Below are 19,421 nucleotides of genomic sequence, written 5' to 3' on the forward strand. Positions count from 1 at the left end.
TATGCTACACAGGCATAAAGAAAAACCTTGGAAGAATATATTGTGTACCAGTATACTAACAGTATTTATCTGAATGGCAGGAGATTTCTGTGCTTATTTGTGTATTTTTTCAACAATAAGCCATGTGTACCGCTATAATCATAAGAAACGTTACTTAAAAAATAAAGTCAGGAAAGCATTTTCAAACAAGAACTACAATAAAATGAACAAATGACTAATGTCCCACTCCCAAAACATTCTTATTAAATGATTTTACAAACTTTAAAGAAGTATGCAAATAATATTACACAAGTAATAAGCTGCTGTGTGAACATCAGTTTTTAAATTTCTACTTACATGAGTAATTTATACCATTCTCACAGTATAAAAATTCAAGCAATTAATGGTAAAGATCACAATGGGGAGGGGAATACTGAGTGAAAGTACTTAAGTATATCCCCTCATATCACACCTCCCCACTAAAAGATTTGAGGCAAAAATAGATGTTAAAGATGATCAGTTCAGGGGCGCCTGGGTGGCTCAGTCAGTTAAGCGGCTGCCTTTGGCTCAGGTCATGATCCCAGGGTCCTGGGATGGAGCACCGCATTGGGCTCCCTGCTCAGTGGGAAGTCTGCTTCTCCCTCGCCCTCTGCCACTCCCCCGTGCTTGTACTCTCTCTCAAATAAATAAAATCTTAAAAAAAACAAAAGATGATCAGTCCAGGGGGGTAGGGAAAGGATTTTTGTCATATCACTCTCGTATTTTTCAGTGTATTTTAGGTTTCTCAGAAAAAGAAATGCAATTACAGAAAAAGCTAAAGTTCTCCTTGACCACTCCTTCCAAATAATCAGTTTACCCTAATTTTTAAAAAAATATATAAATAGCACCATATAGTACATACTATCTTGCAGCTTGCCAAGTATCTCCACATAAATAGCTGTATTAACTTATACCACTTGTGGGCAGTATTCTAAGACCATATTCGTACCTGTATTTTTGCCATGACTTGATATTACCTAATTATTTTTTGCCAACCTAATGGTTAAAAAATATCTCATTTTAATTTGCATTTCTGGTATTTAGTTTGAGTATCTTTTCTTGTTACCAGACACAGTTTTAGTTCCTATTCTGGGAAAAGCCTGTCCCTAATTTTCTACTGCTTTTATTTTTAAAATGTTACTCTTATCATTAAGATGGGAACACACCAACCAAAATGTTAATGATGAATGAATATTTTTGTGGGAGTAGGAATCTTTTCCCAAAATAAGAACACATTTTCTAGTTTTTCCTAAATTAATTCAGTAACAGAAACTAGAAAATGATAAAAGTGGGTGAAAAAATCCTTTTAGATGCAAGTAGTACTTTCAGGATACCCTATTATAGGAGCACATAACACCCTAGAGGAGCTCATAAAATCCAGCTTAAAGAAATAAACACATCTAAAGCACAAGTCTTGTTAAGAAATGAAATACTGGTTGAGGCTATTGATTCATCTGGGATACATTTAACTAATTTCATTTTTATAAAGCATTTTTTGAGTTCATGATGTACTTTTTTTCATGTATCTTGTTTAACCCCACAAAATTCAGGGTTACATTCTCGATGACCTCCTATAAATGGCTATAGCACATTCTGTTCACACCTCCTCATTGTACCGATTTTTTTTTTTTAAAGATCTTATTTATTTGACAGAGAGAGACACAGCGAGAGGTAACACAAGCAAGGGGAGTGGGAGAGCGAGAAGCAGGCTTCCCGCTGAGCAGGGAGCCCAATGTGGGGCTAGATCCCAGGACCCCAGGATCATGACCTGAGCTGAAGGCAGACGCTTAACGACTAAGCCACCCAACGATTGAGCCACCCAGGCGCCCCATACCAATCCCTTTGACTGTGATTTACAAGTCTCCCTCCCCTAGTAGACCACGCTACCCTCCTCTCTCTAGTTGCTTATCTTTGAATTTCCAGTATCTGGCATTATTGAGTATGTCCTCAAATATTTGTTGAGAGAATGAGATATCATCACCCTCATTTAAAGGATGAGGAAACTAGCTCAGTGATGAAGTAATTTGCCCCAAGTAACATAGCTATTAAGTATTTATTTTATATAAATTACAATCGCCTTATCTTTGTAGTATCCTATATAAACATTTTAAGTAATACATAATCTCACTTTAAGGCTCACAGCAACTTATGAGGTAGGCTTTTTGATTACCATTTCCTAGGTGAGAATGAAACCTGAGGCACAAACAAATCCTACTTTATATGAAGTACAGCTGTCTCTTTACATACTTTATAAATCACTAATTGGGTATAGGAGCCTCTATCTTTATGTAGTAAACATCTTGGGGAATGATGGGGGTGGAGGGAGAGGACGGCAGGAAGATAGGTAAAGCAATAGGATAGAGACTGGAAAATGAGTTATAGGTCCATCTTAAGACCATAAACTGATATTGTAGTGTCAACCACATGTGCCACTTCTGAAATTCAATCTTGGCCCAAAGGTTTTTCTTGATATTACCCTCTATTCATAGAAAACAACTGCAGGCTTTCTCACAGATCAGCAATCTGAAAGGCTAGGGATACAGAGCTAAGAAGAGCTTTGAAAAACAATAGACAGGTTATATCACACATGGACAAAGCAGGGGAAAAATGACAACATAAAGGAAAAGGCTAAGGAACTTTAAACATTATCTCAGTCCTTAAATGGACTGTGAGTTTCTCAAGTGAAGAAACCAACTCTCATTCATTTTATGTCCCTAGCTCCTCGTACTTAAAAACACTCAGTAAATGGTTACTGAACTAAAAAGAGGTTAAGATGTGAGGAAAAAAAGGTAATATTATTAATTTAAAGAACAATGGCTTTACATTTATTGAGCACTTACTACGTGCCATGTGCTATACTTCAGAAAATATACAAAATGTTAAAAGGGATATTTACCTCTTTTCTATTCTGCTATATATGGTGCTACTCAAGTATGTTAACAGTGGTGATACTGATGACCATTCGGAAGACTCATTATGGGTTAAGGTTACTAAGGTTACAGCAGAACCTCGAACAGAACAAAATTGAACAGTAGGGAGCTATGTAGATGTAAGGAGATCAAGGCAACCAATGTATTACACATCACCACTGAAGTGGGTAAGACCCTTTAGAGGGTATGAATGTGACTCCTAATGCTTGGCAAAGTGAAAAACTACTCTGGTGGAAACCTACTTATCTAGGGCCAGACAGAGTCAGCCCCAAAATGACCAAAGTACAAACCCCTTTCCTCACCACCACTGATGATCCCAACACAGACCTGAAGGGTCCAGACAGGCTTTGCTAACTGGCCATCACTTCACCACCGTGACTGCCCATCTCTGAGCTGTTGGAGGGGTTAAGTGAAATAGTATGTTAAAGAAATGACCATCGGCTGACCACATAGAGTGTACTAACAACATAGAGTGTACTAACAACCTACATTTCCCCATATAACCCCAATAACCCCACAAATAAAGTATTTTCCCCAGATGAGGCAACGGATAGGTTAACTTGCCCAATGTGACAGAACTATTAAGTGGTCAGAAAAAAAAACTAAAAATTCAGCACATGTCCTACCCTTCTCATACAAACTGTATCACTGAGTAACCTTATAAAATTCCATCTAATATACAAAAACAAAATGACAGAGTTAGAACATCACCGTTTTGACATTCCCAATAAACTAATCAATCTAAGCTTTAGGCAGAAATGGCTGTTAATATTAAAAAAAAATACGTCATTACAACTTAACGAATGTTGTGAACAAACACACCACCGCCAATTCTTGCCAAAGGACATGAACCTGAATTTATAAAAGCCTCTGGATCCACTGTGAATTTGCAGGAAATATAAAGGACAGAGGAACTTGTAGTAACTGTACTGAGTATGCAATAAGCCAATTCAGTCTGTGGGAAACTCCACAGGTCAAACGGCCTGAGTTATTCAACAGATATAGTGTAAGGAAAAGAAAGAAAGGGAAGTTATAGGTATTTAAGATATGCAAGTTTTAAAAAGTAGACAAAGCAAATTATACTGTCCAGGGATGCACACTTGGATGATAAAACCAGAATACAAGTGATTACTATAAAGTTAGAAGAGCAGATACTTTCTGGAGAGGGAAGATGCTGTGATTGGGATGCGCACATGGAAGGACTTATGGTGTAACAAGCAAAGTTCTATTTCTTGAGTTGGGTTATGGTAACAAAAGTGTTTGCCTTAAAATAATTTATTAAACTGTAAATTTGTTTTGGGGTGGTTTCCCCTATCTGTATTCTATCTGTACAAAAGGAAAACACTTTAATCACATTAAAGCTGCTTACGTATGATAGGATTCTATTTGTATGAAATGCCCAGACTAGGCAAATCATAGAAATATCAAGTAATTAGTGGTTACCAAAGGCTGAGGTGGTTGGGAGAGAGAAGGGGAGTCACTACTAATGGGTACTGGGTTTCCCTTAGGGGTGATGAAAATGTTTTAAAATTGACGTGGTAATGGTTGTACAACTGTGAACACACTAAAAACCACTGTATGCTTTAAATGGGTGAATTGTATGGTATGGGAATTACATCTCAATAAAACTGTTTCAAAAAGTCTAAGACACCCCAGTTAAGCCAAGACACACTTTTAAAATAAAGCCTCGGGTGGAGCCCAAGATTTTGCATTTCTGACAAGTTTCCAGATGCTGCTGCTGTTGATCTGGGGACCACATTTTGAGAACCACTGCAACAAAGGATTTCAAAACTGCTTTTAGCTCAAAGCAGTACTAAACAGCACTGGAAAGTATTTTACTCAGGGACTGAGAAAACAGTCCAGAAAAAAAAAAGTTAACACTCTGCCAAGCATTGTTCTATTCCAACTGATTCCCTGACCATCAACATCAGCATCTCCTGGGAACTTGCTGGAAATGCAAATTCTCAGGCCCCTCCCAGACCTATAGGATAGGAAGCTCTGAGGTTGGAGCCCAGGATTGTTTTAGCAAGCCCTCTAGGTGATTCTGATGTTCCCTAAAGTTTCAGAGCTACTGTTCTAAGCACTTTATATGCATTAACTCAGCTAAACGTCTCTAAAACCCTATGACGTAGGTAACACTATCAGCATTTTACAGATTAAGAACTGTGGCACAGAGGTTAAATAATTTGCACAAGATGACAAATGGTAAAAAAAAGGGGGGGGAGGGGGGAGGAGTCAGAACTTGAACCTAGGGAGTCTGGCTCCAGAATCCATGTTCTTAATCACTATGCTGAAAGATCGTTCCATCTATAAGAACTCAATTGGCAGAATGCAATAATGAAGAATTAGTGGAAGAAAAAATGCAAGACCAGGAGAAATACGTCTCACTAATAAACACAGGCAAATAATAAAATAATTACAGCAAATAATGTTATCATTAAAAAAGCAATCTTCCAAAAACATTCCAAAACATAAGCAAATACAATATATCCCAGTATTTCCAGAGCAATTATCTCAGGTATCTAATTATAAGGACTTAAAATCTGGGTTATGCTAAAGATGGTACATAAATTCATGGCAGTTATGTTCACATTTACCAATCTTTAAAATCTAAATGATTATACTAAAAGGCCATTCCAGAATAATTTAAATTCCCTACTCCTAGTCCCTTTTAGTCACTATACTATCAGAATCTAGGGGTTGAAAAAGAACTTTCACATTCCTCTAGTCCAATCAGCAATCCAGAGACTGAATCATCTACAATACTGATCTCCATTTAATATTCATTAAGAAGCTAAAACAAATTCCAACTTTTTATAAAAATCACATTCTGGGATCAATCCATGTCACCACTGTAATTTTTAAAGCCAAATGATTAAAAACTTTTTAAGGGCACTAAAATGTGAAAACACTCAGTATTAACAGCCCAAACAAAACCTACAGTTGTTTTACTCATAGAGAGTCACTCTTTCACACTATCTGAAAGCATTTCTATAACCAGAAGACCAAGCTGGTTAACAAGTACATCAAGTTTTAGCAACTCAACCCCTATGACACATCAAATGAGAGGGCTTCCAAAGAATCTTCTGAGCTGAATTATCCCTGACATTAACATATAAACATCTGGTAACCAGTCACTGAGGAAACAAGTCAGAGAACAATACAGCAAAACACCCAGAGCCCAAGTACTTGGGACTCTCAACCTTATAGATAGTGAGATCATTGCAAAGCAGCCTAATATGGTTACAGCTACACATCAGATTTTAACAACTTAATGTAACAGCAGGAAATGTAACCTGGGATGTGAAGGGCATACATTTTCAAAGCAACCAAGTTTGGCATTTCTTTTTTTTTTTTTAAGATTTTATTTATTTATTTGAGAGAGAGAATGAGATAGAGAGAGAGCATGAGAGGGGGGAGGGTCCGAGGGAGAAGCAGACTCCTTGCTGAGCAGGGAGTCCAATGCGGGACCCGATCCCGGGACTCCAGGATCATGACCTGAGCCGAAGGCAGTCGCTTAACCAACTGAGCCACTCAGGCGCCCTGGCATTTCAATAATACTTTGAACCCATGGTTGAAAACACAACAAAAGAGAAAAAAACCAACAGCATTTCCATTATAAACTTGTAGCTGTTAAGAACTCTGGGAACAATTCAAATATTGAAATGCCTACTGCATAAAGCTCTGTTCCAAAAATCTAGTTACCCCAGATTCAAAACTCTGGATTAGAAGGTGTAAGTGACCTTGTTCAAACTTCCTAATAACTACAGAAAACTGAAGACAGGAGTAAATATCTAACCATGATATCCAACGCTCAAAAATTTTTTGTTGAATGAATGGACTTCACTGGAATTCCCAAGAAATCACTTCTTTTAAATAGTCACTTTTCAACTAGCAATCTGATTTCTCCATTAATGAATAAAGAACTGAAAAGCCTGAATTCATGATCCACAGCACTGGTGATTCAAAATCATATTTCATCTAAATACCTCAAAAACTTTCATTCACGAACTCTACCCTCTCTCAACTTGGAATCACTCTCACTTTAAAGGTAGGCACAAGTGGCCTTGCTCCGCCCACATTTGTGCTTAAGTCAAAGGCTGGCTGGAGCCTGTATGTCCAACTTCCATTCCCAGGTTTTGACTATGGAAGGGATATACAGTAGATCCCAAGATAAACAATTCTGCACAAGGAAAGAAATGAACAGTTTAAAGGACTTTATGCTGTGGATCACCATTTCCAAAAGAAATAAAATGAGGGGCGCCTGGGTGGCTCGGTCGTTAAGTGTCTGCCTTCAGCTCATGATTCCAGGGTCCTGGGATCAAGCCCCGGGCTCCCTGCTCAGTGGGAAACCTGCTTCTCCCTCTCCCACTCCCCCTGCTTGTGTTCCCTCTCTCGCTGTGTCTCTATCAAATAAATAAAAAAAAATCTTAAAAAAAAAAGAAAATGAAAAATAACAGAAAAACTGTGGCTGCATATTAATAGCTGAAAATCAGGATGTAAGTGGAAGCTCTCAAAAATTGTTTAGTACTGCCATTTCAAAAACTGTATTATAGCCAAAGAACTCATCACTAAGTCTTAATAGCTTAGAAGTTATGGGTCAGAGCAGCTGAGATACCAACATCAAAAGAATAAAAAGCAACATTGTAAGACAGTATAAAAATAACTAAACCACCTAAGAAAATTGAAACCATGAAAAATCCCAAAGGCACACTTAGGTCATTATCTAGGAAACATTAGCTTCTTCCATAAGGAGGCCTACTTTTCATGTGGAGCAGTAAGCAGGGCCAAGACATGGAACCGAGGTCAGGTATCAATTAAATCAGACTCTGCCACAGAAAAGGGAATCCATGACTAGTTATTTTGGGATAGTGCCTAGGCCAGCAGTATCAACTCCCAACTGGGATACAGGAGATTATTGCCTTTGTTCCATTATAATGGGGGTCCTCCAGGGTCTTTAACTTAACTAAGAATGGGTTAGATACCACTTCTGGGATACCATCACCAAATGTGATGGAAGTTGCACAACAATTTCTTCAACAAATAAATCAGAAGAAAAAAAAGGGAGGGAGCCTGCAGATTAAGAGACTTAAGAAATACACATCAATCCACCTTTGTGATAAATGGATTTTCTTTGGACCCTAATTCAAACTAAAATATGAACATTAGCTTCGTATTTGCTATCTTCAAAAATCATTGTGAATTTTTTGAGTTGTGATAATGGTTTTAAGGTTGTGTTTAAAGAGCCCTTCTCTTTCAGACATATAAATATTTTGCAAGTAAAATATGACAGCAGGGGTTTATTTGGCGCCCCAGCAGGGGTTTATTTCAAAAGAATGGGTGGGGACAGTTGGTAGAAGTACAGATGAAGCAGAACGGCTACAAGCTGGTAACTGTTAAAACTGGTGATGGATACATAGGGGGATCATTATACTGATTTATGTATGTTTGATATTTTTCTTAACTCTGAAAAAATTGATTAGACATAATATCTTGCAATTTTATTTTTTGAATGGTGCTTTAGGGTGATTTAAAAATCACGTACAGATGGAATTCATTTAAACAATAACACGAGAAGCAGCCAATGCCACATCAGATCCAAACAATGAAAGAAACCAAAGTAGCTCAATTACAGAATGGAAATACATACCCCCCCATTCCAGGAAGTAAAATACAAATACTACCCAAAGATGTACAAAAACTAACCTAAAATCACAGCCAATCATACTCATCCTGGTGGGAAATCCCAACACTTCTCCAACAGCTTCCTGAACCTTCCCGACCAAGTTGGTCTGCTAGTTCCTCTGGAGTACTAACCCACTCAGGTCAGACTATTGGAGGACCTACAAAAAAAAAGGTGGGGAGAAAAAAAAACACATTTATTAGGGTGTGGGGGAGTTAACCATTATATCAATGTTCAAACATGATCACAGTTATTATTTCTTAAGCAATAGCCCTCACATATCAATTTGCATTTTTAAGGACCTGCTTTAAGCAGTAACAAGAATTCAGAACCAACAGCCAAACCAATTATTCTATTCTGACATTTAGACAACACCCCTGAAAACTCAACTCAGTCCTCAACCCAAATGAAATGATAGGGGATAGTAATTACAATTTTATATCCTCACTATAAATTGATACTAAGGCAATATTAAATTTATTATTTTTTTGTGGAAAAAAAAAACCCTGCACACATTAAAAACTAGTTTTCACCTTCACACATGCTTTTTGGGCATAGTGGGAGACAACTGATAAACACCTGGGAAACTCAGGTTGAACTTTGTCACTGAACCTTAGACAATACTTTTGACTGCTACTGCCACTCCTTCCTCTCTTCTTAGAGATCTACTAGAATAAATTAAACCTTTTAGGTCACACCTAGATTATCATTCCTAGATTTATTCTAGTTCTGAATGACAATCAAATTAAGGTTTAATTTCTGATTCATTGCTTGACCCACTGTAAAGAACTCCAAGGCAGTATCTCTAAACAGTGATGTCCTGTCCTCCAATGAAAAAGGGAATATTCTATTACCTCCAAAGCACTTTAAGTTGAACAAAGCAAACCCTAAAGCTCAAAACTAGTGTCCATATGGTTAATTACCAGATGGTTACCCATGGCAAATCTTTAATCCCAGGTAAACTTTTCACCATCATATTCCTATTTCAAGCCCCATCACCTGGCCAAGGTAATAGTAACAGATGAAAGTGTTCAGTTTAATATTGGTCTAATCAAAATATTAACACTAAGAAAAACTACCTCCAAACTGAATACACACACTTCTATTTAAAAAGAATGCTGAAAAATATAAAATGGCAAAACACAACAGGAGGTAGTGTATTAAAGAACTGGCAGTAATTCGTTATGGGAAAGAAGCTTGATATTCCAAACAACTTTCCTAAATTCTCTCAGATAGGAATTACCCTGTGTAGGTATAGCCAAATAGCAGATCCCCACACTGATCTGAGGAACCAAAGAAAGGAGGTAGGGAAAAGGCAGTATCAACACCTGAAAACTAGCTGGCAGAAGTTCCCTTGATTACTGTGGAAAGCATGGCAACGAATTTCATCTTTGAGTAAATAATAGGACAAACTCTTTTTGAAGCACTGGAAAGAGGGAGTAGGCAAGGGATGAGGCATCCCTTCTAAAAGGCACCTGGGTGTGGTTCTTGACAGGAACCTTAGGGCCAGTGGTCATTTCAAGATAGTGACTTTGCACTAAAATTCCTAGACTAGTTGATTAAGACAGGTGGGAATCACAATCAAACATCATGAACCACTAGAGATAAAGAATTTGGCCCATGAGGAGGAAAAAACTACAAAAATGACAGGGCTGGCCTAGAAATATACTAAAAATTTACAATGAGAGAAATAAAAATCTCTTATTCTTAACCAGGTCATAAAACTACCATATGACACAGATCCATATTCCAACCTATTCTTAGACCTAGAAAAAGTAACAATTTATTGTGTGCCTACCATAAGCTGGGCACTTTACAAATTGTCTAATTCTAGCAACTATAAGCGCTACTATCCCTATTACACAGATGAAAAAACTGAGAATCTGAAAATTTGCCCAAGGTCACAAAGTTCGATGTGAACCCAAAGCACACAGTTATTTCCACCATACCAGGGTGCCTCCCTTGACTGGAGAATGTTGAGGTCTCCTCAATCTAGGCAACATTGGGTTTAACAGAAAATGCCGAACATGTAATCTACAAAGAAAACAAATGATAGGGAATCATCTATAGTAATGGTGGAATGGGGGAAGGGAAGAGAAAAAAGTAAAACAGGGCAACGATTGAGGGTCGGAAGATAGTCAAAACTATTTTATTTTCTAGCACATGGAGGACGGGAAATGTAGTGGTGCCTGACAGGAGAGTATCTCCTCTCTAGGGGATTCAGCTTTTGAAAAAAGAACACGGGGTGGGGGGAATAAAAGAATTAAGTGAGAACCATGTTAAGAGGTGGTTAGCAGCAAAGATAGAGGTCCACAGACCAAGAGGACTCAGGAACTCAGAGCAAGACAGGGAAAAGGGGCGGTTCCCGAGCCTGCAAAGAGGGATGGCAGGGGACAGAGGACAAAAAGTTGGTCTACTGGAGGATTATCCTCTACAGCCTTTTCTTTAGTTTTTTTTTTGGGGGGGGGAAGGGGCGTTATGAGGAAGGGAAGGCTAAGAGCCCCAAGAACAAGAGGTCTGCAATCATCCAACCACCAACCCATTCACTGTTCCATCTAAGAGTAGTGGAGCAGTCTGCAAAGTTGCAGAAGTCTGTCCTGTACTCGAATCAGGGTCATACAAACGTGAAGACCTGAGGAAACGGGAGGCTACTGTATCGTTCCGTCCACAAAGATGGAGTAAATGCACGGAACGGGAAAGGCTCTACTCAAGCCTTGCGTCAAGGGGACCGATAGAAGAGGGAGACAGGACTGGCTAAGGGGCTTGGGCCAAGCTCTTCCTTAGTAGGGCTGGGGAGGGGGTGACAGGGAAAGCTTTACCTCCCCTTCTTAAATACGAGCCTCAAATATCCATGTGGATGAGGACAGAATTAGGGAAAAAGGGGGAGGAGTACGTCAGAGACACCAAAGCTTGACCCCTAAATCTTAGTTCAAAGACCAAGGCAGTTGGAAAAGTGAAGCCCACCTCAGGAAAAACTAGGAGATTCATTTGGGCCGCTGAAGGGGCGGAGAACAGAAGCAGGCCTGAAAAAAGGTATTGGGGAGGGAACCAGTCGTCATAGGTTGGTCCCCTTTCCCGCACCGCCCAATCTAACCCCCAGCCCCACTCCCTAACTAACTCCAGGACTCCCTCCCTCCCCCCTTCCCAACCCACCCACTGCGGTGGCAACAACGGAGGCGTTGACCGATTGGTGGGGCAAAGGCGGGCCCACACGCGACCGAGGACCGGGAAATGGTGTCGCCTCAAACAGAGACGGCGTGGTCTTTGCCTCAGGTTCGGCTTACCAGCACCTCGGTGTTTCGCCAACAGTCACCTCCTTAACGTCGGGTGCCTGGAAAGCGTCACAAACGCGGACAGCCAACACCTCAGTCTCGGGTCCTGGCCGGACAGACATCAGCTTCCGCCGCCATCTTAACAGCAGGCGGACCGACCCTAGTCACTGCCCCCCCTACCCCAAGCTACCTCCGCCACCGCCAACGGATCCCACGAGGACGTAACCCCGCTCGCGCGAGAACTCACCGGCTAAGAACAGCACGAGCCGAAGACGCTGCTGCCGCCTCCGCGGCTGCTGCAGTCCGTAGCCGAACCGCAGCCGCCTCCGCGCGATCCCGCGAGAACCTCTTACCGGACGGGAAAAGCCTGAGCCCAGCCCTTCCCAGACCCCTCCTCCCACCAAAGCCGAAGTCGCTACGGCTCCGCTCTCACCCTACGCGAAGCGAAAAGCAAATGACGCACAACCTCACGAAGCACCGAGGGGCGGAGCCAATCTGCCGCCGCCGGCTCCCGCATGCGCCGAGAGAACTATCGCGATATTACGTTTTAGTCTCTGCGAGACCTTCGAATTCACCGCAGGATGCCGCCCGCGCCTCGCCTTTAGGAAACACTAGATCTCGCGAGACCTAGTGCACGCTCCTAAAAAGGAGAGAGGCGGGGTTTCATGAAAATGACTGGGAGTTTTTCGGGGGAAGGGAGGAACCTCCCGTCCTGCAGGGATCTCGGCTACCACGAGGTTTCCGACCCACTGCGGAGCTGGCTGCCAAACCTCGCGATGACACAGCTCAGCGCCAAATCTCGGCCATGTCCTGAAAACTGCCTCCGCCCCCGATCTAAGGTGTCTAGAGCCTAGTGCTTGAGGAAAATTTAAAAAGTCAACCTGTTTATTCTCACGCTTCCGGGCAGAGCTGTACCAATTAGCCAAACTCCGTTCTGGAAGAGGAGCAATGGGTCCCCCATTGTTACCTGCCTCCAGTAATCACATATTATCCTGGACTAACACATAAAAGACGTTCAATCTCACAATAAGCTCGCAGATGCAAATGAAAACAATGACATAACAATTTTTGCCCATTAGATCGGGGAAAAAAATCTTTAAGACATAATATCCTGACTCCTTCCCTCGCCGCACTGCAGGCTAACCTGAATCCATCTTAATGTAACGAAGGGCTCGCTCATATCGTTAGTTCTAGCTCTAAAGCCACTAATTTTTAACTCCTGACGCTTTACCTTGGCATAACCAAAAGATCCAATAAAGTGGTTTTCGCCAAACAAAGGAGTCTGCCCTCAAAGGAAAATTCAAGCTGGGGGGGGGGGTTGCGTGCTTGCAGTTTTTAATATGGCAGTTTTTCCACGTCTAGCCAACAATGTTTCTCCAATAAATCTTGGATCCAATCTGGCTCGATTTGTGGGCTTTTCTATTCTAATGCATTGTTCTGTCTATTCTAATTTAAATATTATTCCTTTAGAGTACATTTTAATAGCTGGTAGTACAAATACCCCCGTCTTTACTTATCTTTTAAAATATTTTCTCGGTTATTCTTAGCCATCTTTTTTCTGGATGAACTTTAGAATCATATTAAGTTCCAAAAACTTGGCATATTTATTGAAATTCCATCAACTGTATAAATCAACATAAGAAAAATGGGCATCACTACAAAATTGAGCCTTCTTATCAAGAAGCATGGTATCCCCTCTCCATGTATGCAAACATTCTTCTATTATATACCTCAATAAAGTTTTGTAGTTTACTTCTAGGTTGCTTTTTTTTTCATTTTTCTTGCCACTGCGGATGGGGTTATTAATGTTAAATTTTTGAAATGCTTATTGCTTATAGATATTTGATATTTGCCTATTTACTTTTGTAATCGGACAAATGAAAAATATGTTCAATTTCACTGGTAATCAGAGAAATGCAAATGAAAACAATGACATACCATTTTTTGCGCTTCAAATTGGCCCAAATTATCAAAGATTGATAATAATTCATGTTGGCACAACTGTGGAAAGATGGGCAATATTGCACAACATTGGAGAGTGTAAATCAGTATAGCCTTTTGGGAAGGCAATTTGGACAAATCTATCAAATTTCAAAATGCATATACACTTTGAGTAGCGATTACTCTTCTAAGAATTTCTCCTACGGAAATACTCATACATGTGCATGAAACGTATATATACAAACCCATTCATTATAGCGTTGCTTGTAATAGCCCCCTTCCCCCCTTCAAAGGGAAACAAGCTAATGTACATCAATCAGGAAATGGTTAAATAAACTGTAGTACAATCGTACAATGCAGCTGTTTATAAATGAGATAAATTTAGATTCCCTGATATATGAAGATCTACAAGACATATTAAGTTTTTAAAAAGCAATTAGTCGAAATGAATGTGCGTGTGTGTGTGTAGTATCATTTAGATACCAAAACATATACAACACCTAGTAGTTACCCGCGAAGCCTGCCTGCCGGCCCCTCACCTTCCCCCTCCTGAGGCCGCCTTCCGAGAACCTGTTAGAGAAACGCCGAAGGCCCGGCCTCTACTCCCTCGCTAGGGCCACTTGGCCACGACTAATGCCGGTACCTCGCATCCCCACTGTCAGCACTGTCAGCCGCTCTCCCGCCGCGCTGCCTGCCGCCCCGCTGCCCCTGAAGATGCGGATAGCTTTCTGCTGGCGTCGGCCGAGGCCTGGGGGAGGGGAGAGAAGGCGGGGTTGAGGGAGGGCTGGGGCAGGCCGCCGGGCCCCTACACCAGCCTCGCCGGCTGGCTCCCCAAGGCCGCCACCTCCACGACTCCGCGCAGGGTCCCGTGGGAGCAACCCTCCGCGAGGAGCCGAGGACGGCCTCGCGAGCAGAGCCCGCCCCCTAACCCGGGGGAAGACGCTCACCTCGGTGGCAGTAGCTCTGCGGGGCCCGCAGGAGCGCGCCGGGTCCGCGGCCCTGCTTCAGCCTTGCTCCCCTCGCTCGCCCTCCGCGGAAAACCTACCCCTCCGGCTCTCCTCACACCCGATCTGAGGCTCCACCCCCGCCGCTTGAGAAGCCCCGCCCCTGCCCCTCGGGAGGGCACTCCCTCCGTGGTGGAGCAGAGTCCCCTTTAGGGGACTGCGCCTGAGCTATTCCGGGTCCAACATAGTCAACGGTATAGGATAGTAGGGTCGCTAAGGAATTGAATTTGATTCGAGGCACGATGGGAGCCACTGAAGGGTGACGTGATTTGATTTGATTTACGTTTAAAAATTAATCTCTCCAGCAGCCTTGTGAAGAATGGGGGGCGAGAGGGCAAGCAGGGACACGATGTGGAGGGCTGGAGACACACGGGGACGCCGACTACAGTGAATCCCCCCGGCAAACCCTTAGAATACTTACTCCAGGCGCATAGAAAGCTCTCAATAAACATTCTCTTTATTGTTCTCCTTGGTATTATTTGGGGTGGTAGTGCAACTGGCAAAGAGTTTATAGAGGATTTGCACCTGTAAATGTATAGGAATAAAAAGAATTTTGTAGGAGATACCCCTGACTATTAACTGTGCTTCATCTGGGTTGCAGAATGAGATTGGAGGTTGAGAGGAGAGGGGAGTTTTGAACTGCAACTTTAGATACTTCGGTAAGGTTTGAATTTTTTTTTTTTAAAGCATGTATTAACTCAGTATTTTAAAGTATAAAGACAAAAGCACTATCCAAAGTACTCTTGAAACATAGAGGAAATAAAAACTGTAATTACACCTTCCAGTTTTAATTCTCACCCTACAGAACTGTGGTTCATGCCCCGAATTGCGAATCTGATGAATGGATCCACTTCCCGCCAAATATATATTTACACAAAAATTTTGTGTATGATCTTGGCTTCATGGAGGCCCCTTTTGAGAGAAATTGATCCATATTTTTACAGTGTTATTTTTAATGGGTGAGTGTTACTCCATTAATGTCAATTATTTAACCAAGACTCCATGTTTAGGTCTTTTTTTTATTAAAAGAAATACGGACATGAACTTTGATGTAACTAAATACGTGCATATTTCTAAGATTTCTCTCAAGAAGAAATTTGTAGAAATGGAGTAGATAGGGTCAAAAGGTCACTGCTCCTAAAAAGCACATGACAGGCTTTCCAGAAGAGTTGTAACAATATACAGTCCCACCAGAAATATTTAAGAATTCCAGTTTATTTGGATATTCCCATATCCTCACCAACACTGCTATTATAGTCGTCAAAAAACTTTTTAATTTAGTAAGGCCTTTGACTCCAATTCCAATCTCTCCATCTGCATTAATTCTAATAATCCATGGGCTCTGCACCTAGTTCTAACCCCTACATTTCTACTGTTAATTCCTAGGCCCCATAAAATCTAGTTTTCCAACTCCTAATTCTAAAATCCCACATACCCACAATCTTCATTATAATTTCAATCTGTAGCAGTCTTCAGTTTTCTTGCCAATTCCACTCCTTTTATAGTCTTCATTCCAACCAACATCCCCCTAAACACACACACACTCACACACACACACACACACACACACACACACACTTCTATTTCTTGTTGTAGAATATTCAGAAAATATATGAAAGTATAAAGAAAATACCAAAAGATAAAAAACTTGTAATGCCACCACCTAGAGAGAACCACTATTAATGCTTTAGTTTTGTCCTCCCAGCCTTTTACTATGCATTATATATGTATTTATAGTTTTAAACAAAAATATTATCATAGCATGTGATTATTTAATAACCTAGTAAATATTTGCCATGTAATTAAATATTTGTCTATCACATTTTATTTTATAACACATTTTAATGACAACATGAAACATTCCTTTCTTTAACATGTAATTAGTTTCATTTTTGTTCTTTTTTTCATTTTAAAAAGGTTTTCCTAATTACACATGAATGGGTACATTATTGCAAAACACTTAACACAGATGAATTTAAAGTTCCTCTTACATTCATGTACACATATAGAAATACATAGCTTTGTTTTGTGTTTTTTACTTTTTAAAGATATAAATGGCACCTTATTTTGTGTATTCTGTTAATTGCTTTATTCACTTTCCATGCTTGGAGATCTTTCCATGTCAGTATATATAAATCTATGTCATTTATTTTATGTACTGTATAGTATTCCACAGACTGAGTGTACTATAGTTAACTATTGATACAGTCACCTATTGATAAATATATATTGTTTTCAATCTTTAACTATTAGAGTGTTATTTTTTCTTACTATTAACAGTGCTGCAGTGAAAATCCTTGTACAATTTTTGTGCATATGCTAAAATATTTTTGTAAGACAAATATGGAAAAGTGAAATAGGTAGCTCAAAGAAAGCACATTTTGAAATTTTAATATTTAATGACAAATTGCCTTGTAGAATGATCCAGTTTACACCTCCACCAGCAGTGAATAAGAATAACCATTTCCCTAAATTTTATCCAATTGTTTTTAAAATTTTTTAATTTAAATTCAATTTAGTTAACATATAGTGTATTATTAGTTTCAGGGGTAGAATTTAGTGATTCATCAGTTGCATATAACACCCAGTGCTCATTACATCAAGTGCCCTCCTTAATGCCCATCACCCAATTACCCCAGTCCTCCACCTACCTTCCCTCCGGCAACACTCAAGTTTGTTTCCTTTTTTTTTTTTTAAGAATTTATTTATTTGACAGAGAGAGAGAGAGAGCACAAGCAGGGGGAGCAGCAGAGGGAGAGGGAGAAGCAGGCCCCCACTGAGCAAGGAGCCAGATGCAGGACTCAATCCCAGGAACCCAGGATCATGACCTGAGCCAAAGGCAGACACTTAACTGACTGAACCACCCAGGCACCCCTCAGTTTGTTTCCTATAGTTAAGAGTCTCTTCTGGTTTGCCTCCTTCTCTGTTTTTATCTTATTTTTCCTTCCCTTCCCCTACGTTCATAGTACACACACACACACACACACACACACGACTATTACTCAGCCATCAAAAAGAATGAAATCTTGCCATTTGCAATGACATGGATGGAACTAGAGGGTATTATGCTGAGTGAAATAAGTCAGTTAGAGAAAGACAAATACCATATGATTTTAGTCATATGTGGAATTTAAGAAACAAAACAGATTAACCAATTGTTTGAATATTTTGCCAATGTGATGGGTGAAAAATGTCTCATTATTTGCATTGATTGTTAGGTTAAGGGACAGTTTCATATGTTTGTTGGCTACTTGTTTGTGTTTTTTTGTGACTTGCCTGTTCATATCTTTTATCTGTTTTCCAGTTGGATTGTTTGGCTTCTTGTTATTGAATTATGTAGTCTATATGTAAGTCTTTGTTACATGTGTGGGAGATGTTTTGCAGACTTCTGCTTATTTTTAAACTTTGCTCATGGGGTCTTTCTGGTATAGATGTTTTAAATGTTGATGTATTCAGATTTACCAATAATTTCTGTTATGGCTTTTGCATTTTGAATCTTGCATAAGAAGACTTTCTACTCCAAGATTAGGAACATTGTTCTGTATTTCCTTGTAATATTTTAGAATTTTTTATGTTTGGCTCTTTATCTGGAATTTTTTGGTAAATATTTTTCTGAGTCATTAAATATTCTTACAATATTATGCTTAATACATGACTATTATTCCCTTGTAATACCAATTACTTATTAGTATTTTTCATTAGGACTTAAAAACATTTATTCAACAGATCATTATTTCCCTTTATCAAAAATCAAATTCCTAAGTATATATATGGGTTTAGACATAAATCATCAGTTCAATAGTCCTAAAATCCATACCAGCATCAATACCACATATTTTTAAGCACTTGAGCTTTAAATTATTATTTCATATCTGCTAGGGTAAGCCCCTCTGTCTTTTTCCCTCCCAAATTTCTTGACTATTCTTGTGTATTTTCTTTCCCAGATGAATTTGAAAACTAGCTTGTAAAGTTCTATAAGAATTCCTATTGGGCTTTTGCTTGCAAAAGTTTATTTCTTCAAACGGGTGTAGGATATTATATTTGACAAACCAGTCTTCTATTGCTGTACAATCATGTTGTTTCTTTCTTTCTTTTTTTATTATGTTCAGTTAGCCACCGTATGGTACCTTGATCACCAAGACAGCATGGTATTGGCACAAAAACAGATAAATAAATCAGTGGAACAGAATAGAGACTCCAGAAATGGACCCTCAACTCTATGGTCAACTAATCTTTGGCGAATCAGGAAAAAATCATATTGTTTCTAATTGTCCACTGTTATAAGCAGTTCTGTAAAGGATATTCAGAAAAATCTTTGCTCACCACTATGATTATTCGACTGCAATAAATTTCAACAAGGCAAAATCACATTCACATTTTAGGGGCCCAGTGTACTTTAGGAAAGATTTTACCAATTTATATTCCCCTGGGGAGTATGGGTGAGCCATTTCTCTATCCCACTTGCAGGACCGGGTCATTAAAGGGTTTTGAACCTTTGAAAATTTGATAGGCTATATATCTCATTGTTTTATGGATATAAAGTATTTTGTATTTTCTATTTTTGCGTAACAAA

At 39.8% G+C, this 19,421-nt stretch overlaps 1 protein-coding gene across 10 annotated transcripts in view; it reads right to left on the reverse strand.

Moving 5' to 3' along the window:
* Positions 1 to 14,882, reverse strand: part of HUWE1 (HECT, UBA and WWE domain containing E3 ubiquitin protein ligase 1) — a 162,700-nt gene extending 147,818 nt beyond the window's left edge. For 5 of the 10 annotated variants that reach the window (XM_088028775.1, XM_088028779.1, XM_088028777.1 and 2 more), the window contains exons 1-3: positions 12,151 to 12,290; positions 10,581 to 10,665; positions 8,655 to 8,791 (exon numbers count right to left, since the gene is read on the reverse strand). The gene's annotated coding sequence lies outside the window, so the exon portion shown is untranslated. Of the gene's footprint in view, positions 1 to 8,654; positions 8,792 to 10,580; positions 10,666 to 11,595; positions 11,655 to 11,915; positions 12,066 to 12,150; positions 12,294 to 14,487; positions 14,593 to 14,791 lie in introns of those variants that run through there. The other 5 variants (XM_028092888.2, XM_028092893.2, XM_088028778.1 and 2 more) reach the window with 5 other exon arrangements.
* Between the last annotated feature and the right edge of the window lie 4,539 nt (positions 14,883 to 19,421).

Source organism: Eumetopias jubatus, unplaced genomic scaffold, assembly GCF_037043125.1.
Source record: "Eumetopias jubatus isolate StellerSeaLion01/CBP00866 unplaced genomic scaffold, mEumJub1_p1.0 scaffold_11, whole genome shotgun sequence".
Lineage (NCBI taxonomy): Eukaryota > Metazoa > Chordata > Mammalia > Carnivora > Otariidae > Eumetopias > Eumetopias jubatus.